Below are 8,925 nucleotides of genomic sequence, written 5' to 3' on the forward strand. Positions count from 1 at the left end.
CACTTTTTACATCATCTAGACGCAAGTCAATAAGCTCTCCCCAAATGTTCTTGTGTTTTGAGATCACTTAATTCATTCCAGTAATAGTCAAGTGATTTTTAGTGATTGTCTGCAACACATGAAAACAAATCGAACATTCAGCAAAAGATCCGGTTATCGGATTTTGTTAATATCAGCAGAGATGACAATTATGGGAGACACCAACTTTAATCTCTCTGCTTTATATATAGTCACTGTATATAGGACACACCAATAAACAAAGTAAAATTGTGCAAAGCTCAAGAAATACCTTCCTTTTCTTGGAAGGACCGTTTAACTGCTACAAAACATCAATTGACTAAAAGCAGTTACTTTAGCAGAGTTGGTTTATTATTATTATTATTATTATTATTATTATTATTATTATTATTATTATTATTAATCACAAGTAGCAAGGTCCCCAGTCAGTACTTAAAGAGTCTCTTGATATTCACCCAGAGATACAATAATAACAATATGTTATTATACGTGGCAAACAAGACTGTTACATAATTTTATCTTAATTATAAAGAAATGAGACCAATTACTTTTGATTTCTGTAAAAGAAAACTATTGTGCTGGCTTTGTCTGTCCGTCCACACTTTATTCTGCTGCACTGTATTTTGTCCGCACATTTTCTGTCCGCCCTCAGAGCTTAAAAACTACTGAGGCTAGAGGGCTGCAAATTGATATGTTGATCATCCACCCTCCAATCATCAAATATACCAAATCGCAGCCCTGTAGCCTCAGTAGTTTTTATTATATTTAAGGTTAAAGTTAGACATAATCATGCGTCTGGCAACGATATAGGATAGGCCACAACCGGGCCGTGGTTAAAGTTTCATGGGCCGCGGCTCATACACTATTATACCGAGACCACCGAAAGATAGATCTACTTTCAGTGGCCTTTATTATACACTGTACAGAAAACTCGATTGCGCCGAAGAAACTTCGGCGCATTTTTTACTCGTTTTATTTCCTTGGCACTCCTCTCTCTTGATTCTGTATATCGCTTTCTTAGAACAGTTACCATGGGAACCATTTCACCATATTTCGACATCCAAGACAAATACAGGGGAAAATGGTATTAAGGGTAAAATTTTTCCCCATTTTTTGGTCGGTATGATGTATTTTAATTGGCTCTCTCTCTCTCTCTCTCTCTCTCTCTCTCTCTCTCTCTCTCTCTCTCTCTCTCTCTCTCTCTCTCTCTCTCGTGCGCAAGAGCAAATTGCTCAATTTCCTTACATACATATACATACTGTTCGAGAACAGAATAAACAAGACCTAAAATCCGTAGGACCAAGCCATAAAATTCTGACGAATTCATCTGGGGGTCGCTGTCTTTTATCGAATAGTAGGGCAAAGTAATTTCTCTGTGATTTTTTAATGAAAGTTCCAAGTATCCCAACAGTTTCAATGTAAAAGCCTTCCCTGTCATGGGTAAGCCAGTCTCGCAAATAAAGGCAATCTGTGAATGTTTGAAAACAAACCCTGTGAGAACAGTTTAAACAAGCGTGGGTCATCGACTAGCAGTATGCAATTCACTCCATACAGCTATTTGGACGTTTAGATATTTTATTTACTAATACGGTGATATAGAATAGTTATAAGATGAGGAAATGAAGCGTGAGCATTATTGTGGTCAAACGGAAAAGATGTAAATGACAGAACCCAAAACGCGAACCCTATGATTCGTGTCACACGAACACAAGCTCAGGGAGAATTTCACCCAGTTTTGGAAAATTTTAATAAAATACTTCCCTTTAATTTTTTTTATTACCAAACACACAGTGGAAAAAATAACTCTTCTTCTTTGAATTGAAACACAATAAACTAAATTTGTACTTTAAATTAATACCTTTCTTGATTAAAAAAAATGACAATTTTGAAACATGACTTAAAACCTAAATATTCATAAAAAAAGAAATACTGGCGCGAAGCACTTTTCCTTTTGTGTGCTGACGTAGAGATCGTAGGAGCCTGCCTTTCCTGCGTTCCAGCCCTCTACCACCACTGGGAGCCAAACATAAATAAGGGTATTTTTTCGTTAGTCATAAAAAAGTATATATATATATATATATATATATATATATATATATATATATATATATATATATATATATATATATATATATATATATATATATATATATATATATATATATATATATATATATATATATATATATATATATAATTTACAATTTTACCAAGATTAATTTAGGCACAAATGATGCGAAAACATCACACATACATTACTCTACTGCTTGGTATATCTTACCTTTACATAGTCACCACAGACAGGGCACAGGTGACGAGGGCACTTTGGCTTGGCACACCTCCCAGTGAAGAAATTAGTAGGAATGGCCATGGTTGTTTATTATTGTTCACAATAGGTTATAAATAATCACTAAATGTTGCCTGAAGATGAAAAGGACATGCACATAAGATTTCACAAATAGTTAAGGTAACACAAAGGTCGGGAGATTTCCACCCAGATTTAGTAACACCTGGAACGCAAACGTCAGGAGAAATCCACTCGAAATGCATAAAACTTCCTATTATAGGAAAATTCCACTGAGTTAGCGAGACCATATACCTTTCACCAAGACTCACAAAACAGTGAAGCTACTGAAAAGTGAAAACGACAGACCAGAACAGCATTACCAAACATATGAATCACGTCGATCACCACATGCGTACTGGGAGAATTTCACCCAGGGTTTGTGTACTAGGGTTAAGAAAACTGCATATATAATGTAAGGGAAAATGCTGTCAATAGTTCCTGTAACTGCCAGTTGAAAACATGTAAAGATTACCTTGGATTCATCTCTATTTTTTCATAATTGTATTTTTTACACAACTCACACCCAAATCAAATCTCCAATGAAATTAATTTTCTATAATCGTTTAAATTCATTACATTTGTCAACGGTTAACCTTTTTTATTAGTAACTCTTTTGATGGTTGGTTAACAACCGTGAATCTCTCTCTCTCTCTCTCTCTCTCTCTCTCTCACGGACACACACACACATACACACAAGCTCACACACACACACACACACAGACAGATTCACGGTCCATGTTTAGTAGCAGAAACACTCCATTACGGAATTCGCTGGCGGTAATGGTTTTAGTTTAATTTTATGTCTACTTTATATGAGCGTTGAATTACGTTAAATGACCTGCATTTAACGTGCAAGCGTATGCATTTCTATTGTGGTTATTTTACGTATACGTATATTAATGTCTACTGTAAAGTAATGGGTAGTATAAGGACAATGATAATAGCAGATGCTTAAAAAATGAGTTTCCCCTCTTTACATTTGTTTTGCATTTGCGATGAAATAAACAAAAGGATCTTTCAAGGACAAATACTGTTTCTGTGAAACAACTGACATTCTCTCTCTCTCTCTCTCTCTCTCTCTCTCTCTCTCTCTCTCTATATATATATATATATATATATATATATATATATATATATATATATATATATATATATGTATATATATGTGTATTTTATATATGTTATATATACATACATATATATATATATATATATATATATATATATATATATATATATATATATACACACACACAAAAACTTAGAATTACGTACCTCTAAATTTTCACAATTTCGGCTTTATAGTACATATACCAAATAGCAATATGCAAATGGATTCAAATATTTTTGAGTTGGCTGCGAAACGCAGAGCAAAGTAGATTATATATTCTGGCGGCAGGATAGGATATTTCTCCTCAGGCTACATTTTCCCAACCTCTCTCTCTCTCTCTCTCTCTCTCTCTCTCTCTCTCTCTCTCTCTCTCTCTCTCTCTCTCATCAAAAGTTAAAGTAAGTAAATAAAGATTGATAAAATTTAATAGAACAAGGTAATCACACAGAATTCAGAGATACTCTCCTTGCATTATCCACTAATTCAAGGTGCATGAAGGAAGACGCCAACCTAAAAAAAAAAAAAAAAAAAACTATACTTATATTGACGTGATAAAATTTATATTTTTTTTTCAGATTTTAGAGCAATAATTCCGTCCAGTGTGATTGTGCTGTATATCATCAAAATTTTGCAAAAATATTTTCCTTTTTTTACAGATGCTGTTTCTACCTGCACTCTTTCAGAAATAAACATATAGCATAATAATAATAATAATAATAATAATAATAATAATAATAATAATAATAATAATAATAATAATAATAATAATAATTATTATTATTATTATTATTATTATTATTATTATTTCAATAGATGAAACCTGTTCACATGGAACTACAGGCCATTGACTTGAAATTCACGCTTCCAAAGAATGTTAGTTTCAACCTCCCACCACAGACCCCACACAGCAGCAGTAATTGATCATGATACAAAGCCAATGATTTTTCATTGCCCTTGGGGAGACGCAAACCCGCGACATTTGGGTGGCATGCCACGACACTAACCACTATACCGGCAGACCAGCAATCAATGTTCCAGTATCTATATGTATAAAAATGGATGTATGTCTGTATGTGTACGTGTATGTTCCACATACACTCTTAAACACATTGAGCAATTTCCACCAAACTTCGAATACATATGACTTTACTATCTCGATAAGAACACTATGGGGTTAGGACATCACTAGCACCAAAGGACACCAAAGCTGGTAGGGGTGGAAGGGCTTCCCTGAAATGGGGCTGGTTCTGCCAGTGAAACGGGGCTGGTTATTCCCATAGGCTTAGTAAATTTACGAATTTATCATACCTAATTTCGGTATAATACATATGACTTACTATCTGGAAAAGAGTACTATCTGGAAAAGAGTACTGTGGGGGTAAGACATCAGTGGCACCAAAGGGGGTGGGGGTTGGGAAGGGGCTGACACAGAGAGAATGAGAGGGAGAGGAAGTGAGAGAGAGAGAGAGAGAGAGAGAGAGAGAGAGAGAGAGAGAGAGAGAGAGAGTAGAATGGTTGTTAGGGAGAAGAAAGAGGGAAAGAGACAGGGATGGTTGGAGAGAGAGAGAGAGAGAGAGAGAGAGAGAGAGATTAGAGGGGAGTGTTATGGAGAAGAAAGAGGGAATGAGTCAGGAGAGAGAGAGAGAGAGAGAGAGTTTATCGATTGTAATTCAGAGTTTTCCCGGGCAGCGCCGGGTTGTCAGTTAGTCGATGTATAAAAAAAAGTGATGAAGAGTGTCATGAGCCCAACAACAACTAAAACGATTGAAATAAACTTCAATGTCGGAATCACAAAAGATTAACTAACGCAGGAACAGTATCATCCAGCTGCCCGATCCATCATTTATCGAGGGGATATTGGACTTGAAATTGCTTTTTCCTCTGCAGGGACGTATTCATTTTGTCACATTCCCAATTGCCCCCGTAAACTGTATGTGATTTAGGCCACTTTCTCTCCCTTAGCGCCCTCGGGATAAAGGAAAAGGGAAAAAAAGCTGAAATGCGATAAAAGGACAGGAGGCAGGTGGGGAAGATATCTATTTAAAAAGTGCTTTTTGCTTTGGTTAATTTGTCATTCCGTTCAGTATATTTCATTGAGAAACAATTTACTCACAGTCAGATACCGTAGTGAAGAATCTGATGACGCTCTAGGTAACACTCTCTCACCTGAACAAATGAACAGAAAAAGTGAAGTCCTGGAACACCTTATTCTTAGAGATTGAAAACTTGTTTCATGGAGGGCAACAAATCCCGAGCATTACACTGCCTGAGCACCCAAGCGAAGTACCTGGAAACCTACAGATATTCCATCAGTGGAATTTACATCAGCAGAACAATAGCACAGTGTAATTTATGGAAAGCAACCCACACTGAGATATCTGAACACAAAAGAAAACTGGTTGAAAGTCTACAAACACTCATCACCACAGTCCAAATGGACAGACCCACGACAAATGCATTGAAGTTCATGAAAGGCAGCCCACATTGTGCGATCTAGTGAGTGAACACCCGAGAAGAGTGCCTATTCGTCTACAAGTGCTTCATCACCACAGGTCAGGTCAGGAAGCCCATAATATGTTGCTTCTGGAAGGCATCACTTTTCTCAGTCTGCTGCAGGAACACTTAAGGAAAGTGTCCACAATTCTACAAATGCTCCTTCATTACAACCTACTATAGGAGGCCTATAATACTGTGCAGTTTGTGGTAGGCAAAGTATACCAAACATTATGCCTGCTGGACACCCAAGAATCTGTAAACTCTTCAATACTGCAAATTACATCAGGAGAGCCAGTGTGCACAACGTAGACTATGGAATGCAACAAACACTGACCAGTCTGCTGCCTGGGCACTCAAGGAGAGTACTTGGAGGCCTACAAATTCTCTATCACTACAGTCTACTGAAGGTAACACACACAGCAGTCGACTTCCTGAACACCGAAGGAGTCCGTGGAAGTCAAAGAAAGACTTGGTCCTCGTTAGACACCTGTGCACGACTGGCTGATGTAACATCTAACTGCAACGATTTGCATGATCTCTGAAAATTTTCATGCCAGTAAATAATAGTTTCCAACCATTTTATTTCTTTCAGTTTTGTTTTATACAGTATAACAAGCAGAGGAACTGGATGGAGTCCTGTAGAATAGTAAGATATATGAAATCAGTGATTTAAATAGCGTGATTTTATAAGGAAACAAGTAAAAAATGCGCCGAAGTTTTTTCGGCGCAATCGAGTTTTCTGTACAGTGTATAATGCTGTATGAGCCGCGGCCCATGAAGCATTCAGCCTGTTCTATATCGTTGCCAGATGGACGATTATGGCTAACGTTAACCTTAAATAAAATAAAAACTACTGAGGCTAGAGGGCTGCGATTTGGTATGTTTGATGATTGGAAGGTGGATGATCAACATACCAATTTGCAGCCCTCTAGCCTCAATAGTTTTGAAGATCTGAGGGCGGACCGAAAAAGTGCGGACAGAAAAAAGTGCAGACTGACCGAGAAAGCCGTCACAATAGTTTTCTTTTACAGAAAACTAAAACTAAAACTCCTTTGATAGTCGTCGTCGTGAAATATATATAAATTTATTATGTTATCTGTACTGCTTAATTTAATCTTTTGCCAAAGAAACAGATGTGCTAAATTCTGGGTGTGGTTTCTTTCTGTGTATTTTAACATCAAGTTCTCTGAAATACACACCGGTGCATAACGCTAACGATTAAGAAGTGTAAAAAGTCGTTTGCTTGTGTCCTAAGTTTATTTCACAGCAAAGTATTATGTCGAACACTTGATATGTTGTAATCTCCTTTTACCTTCTTATGGACTTCATTCCCACGCTTCCTTCTCTCTCTCTCTCTCTCTCTCTCTCTCTCTCTCTCTCTCTCTCTCTCTCTCTCTCTCTCTCTCTCTCTCTCTCCCCCTCTTCCATGCCCCACTCTCTCTCTCTCTCTCTCTCTCTCTCTCTCTCTCTCTCTCTCTCTCTCTCTCTCTCTCTCTTCCATGCCCCCACTCTTCTCTCTCTCATCCCCCTCCTCTTCCATGCCCCACTCTCTCTCTCCTCTTCCATGCCCCCACTCTCTCTCTCTCTCTCTCTCTCTCTCTCTCTCTCTCTCTCTCTCTCTCTCTCTCTCTCTCTCTCTCTCTCTCTCTCTCTTCTCTCCCCTCTCTCTCTCTCTCCTCTTCCATCCTTTCCTCCTCCCTCTCCTCTCTCTCTCTCTCTCTCTCTCCTCTCTCTCTCTTCTTCCATCTCTCTCTCTCTCCTCCTTTTCCATCTCTCTCTCTCCATCTCTCTCTCTCTCTCTCTCTCTCTCTCTCTCTCTCTCTCTCTCTCTCTCTCTCTCTCTCTCTCTGTTGTCGCGCAAATGAGAGCCTCTAAAACCTCAAAGGAGACACCAGACACAGCGGGTAATTCAGTGGATGTCACTCATATCCATATTGACGTCGAAACTCCCAGAGTCACAACAACAACAATGGAGGTCCCCTCAATGAGAAATGCGATGTCGAGAGATGATTTACGTAAACCAGATGCGATCATTAAAGGTGCATCTGTCTGTCATGAAGGACAATCAATGACGCTTCTCTTGACGCGTAATTGCGTCATCGTCAGAGGAAACTGTAGACGAAAATTACAAGAAAATAAAGAAGTAAGCAAGTAAAAAATGCGCCGAAGTTTCCTCGGCGCAATCAGAGTTTTCTTTACAGTGTATAATGCTGTATCAGTCGCGGCCCATGAGACTTTCAGTCACTGCCCGGTGGTGGCCTGTCTAAGGTCGTTGCCAGAAGCACGATTATGGCTAAATTTAACCTTAGATGAAATAAAAACTGCTGAAGCTAGAGGGCTGCAATTTGGTATGTTTATTAATTGGAGGCTGGATAATCAGCATACCAATTTGCAGCCCTCTAACCTCAGTAGTTTTTAAGACCGAATGCGGCCAGAAAACTTAAAACCATTACCAATTAAGATTAAGTGCATCAACTATTCGATACCATTTGCGTCTTTACATATGAATTACTCCTAAACTAAGTCTTACCATGCACCTTTGTTTTCATATAAGGAATTTTATGCCTTAATAAATCTTGCATTCACCTCTTATCACCTTTACCCATATGCCCTAGAAAAATGATTTCTTTCACCTATTCTTTCGGAACTTTTCCCTCATCCACGTCTACCTGACAAATCCTGGTCAGCCAATCAAGCTCTCAGCACATTATCCTCGTATCTCATTTGTAATACCACCAGCCCTATTGCTTTTCAGTTCCTAAACATCTTAGCTGTCCTGTCACATCCCCAACTGCTACTTCCATAATAAAATGTCAGTCTTATACTAATCTTTTTTATTCTTGTCTCATTCAACGCTGCCTCTTTTCTACTTTCTGGCTTCTGCAGATAGTCAAAATACTTTATCTGTTTTCCGAAGACTGCATTCACTTCATACTGAATCTCTTCACTCACC

Source organism: Macrobrachium rosenbergii, chromosome 43 (genome assembly GCF_040412425.1).
Source record: "Macrobrachium rosenbergii isolate ZJJX-2024 chromosome 43, ASM4041242v1, whole genome shotgun sequence".
NCBI classification, from domain to species: Eukaryota; Metazoa; Arthropoda; class Malacostraca; order Decapoda; family Palaemonidae; genus Macrobrachium; species Macrobrachium rosenbergii.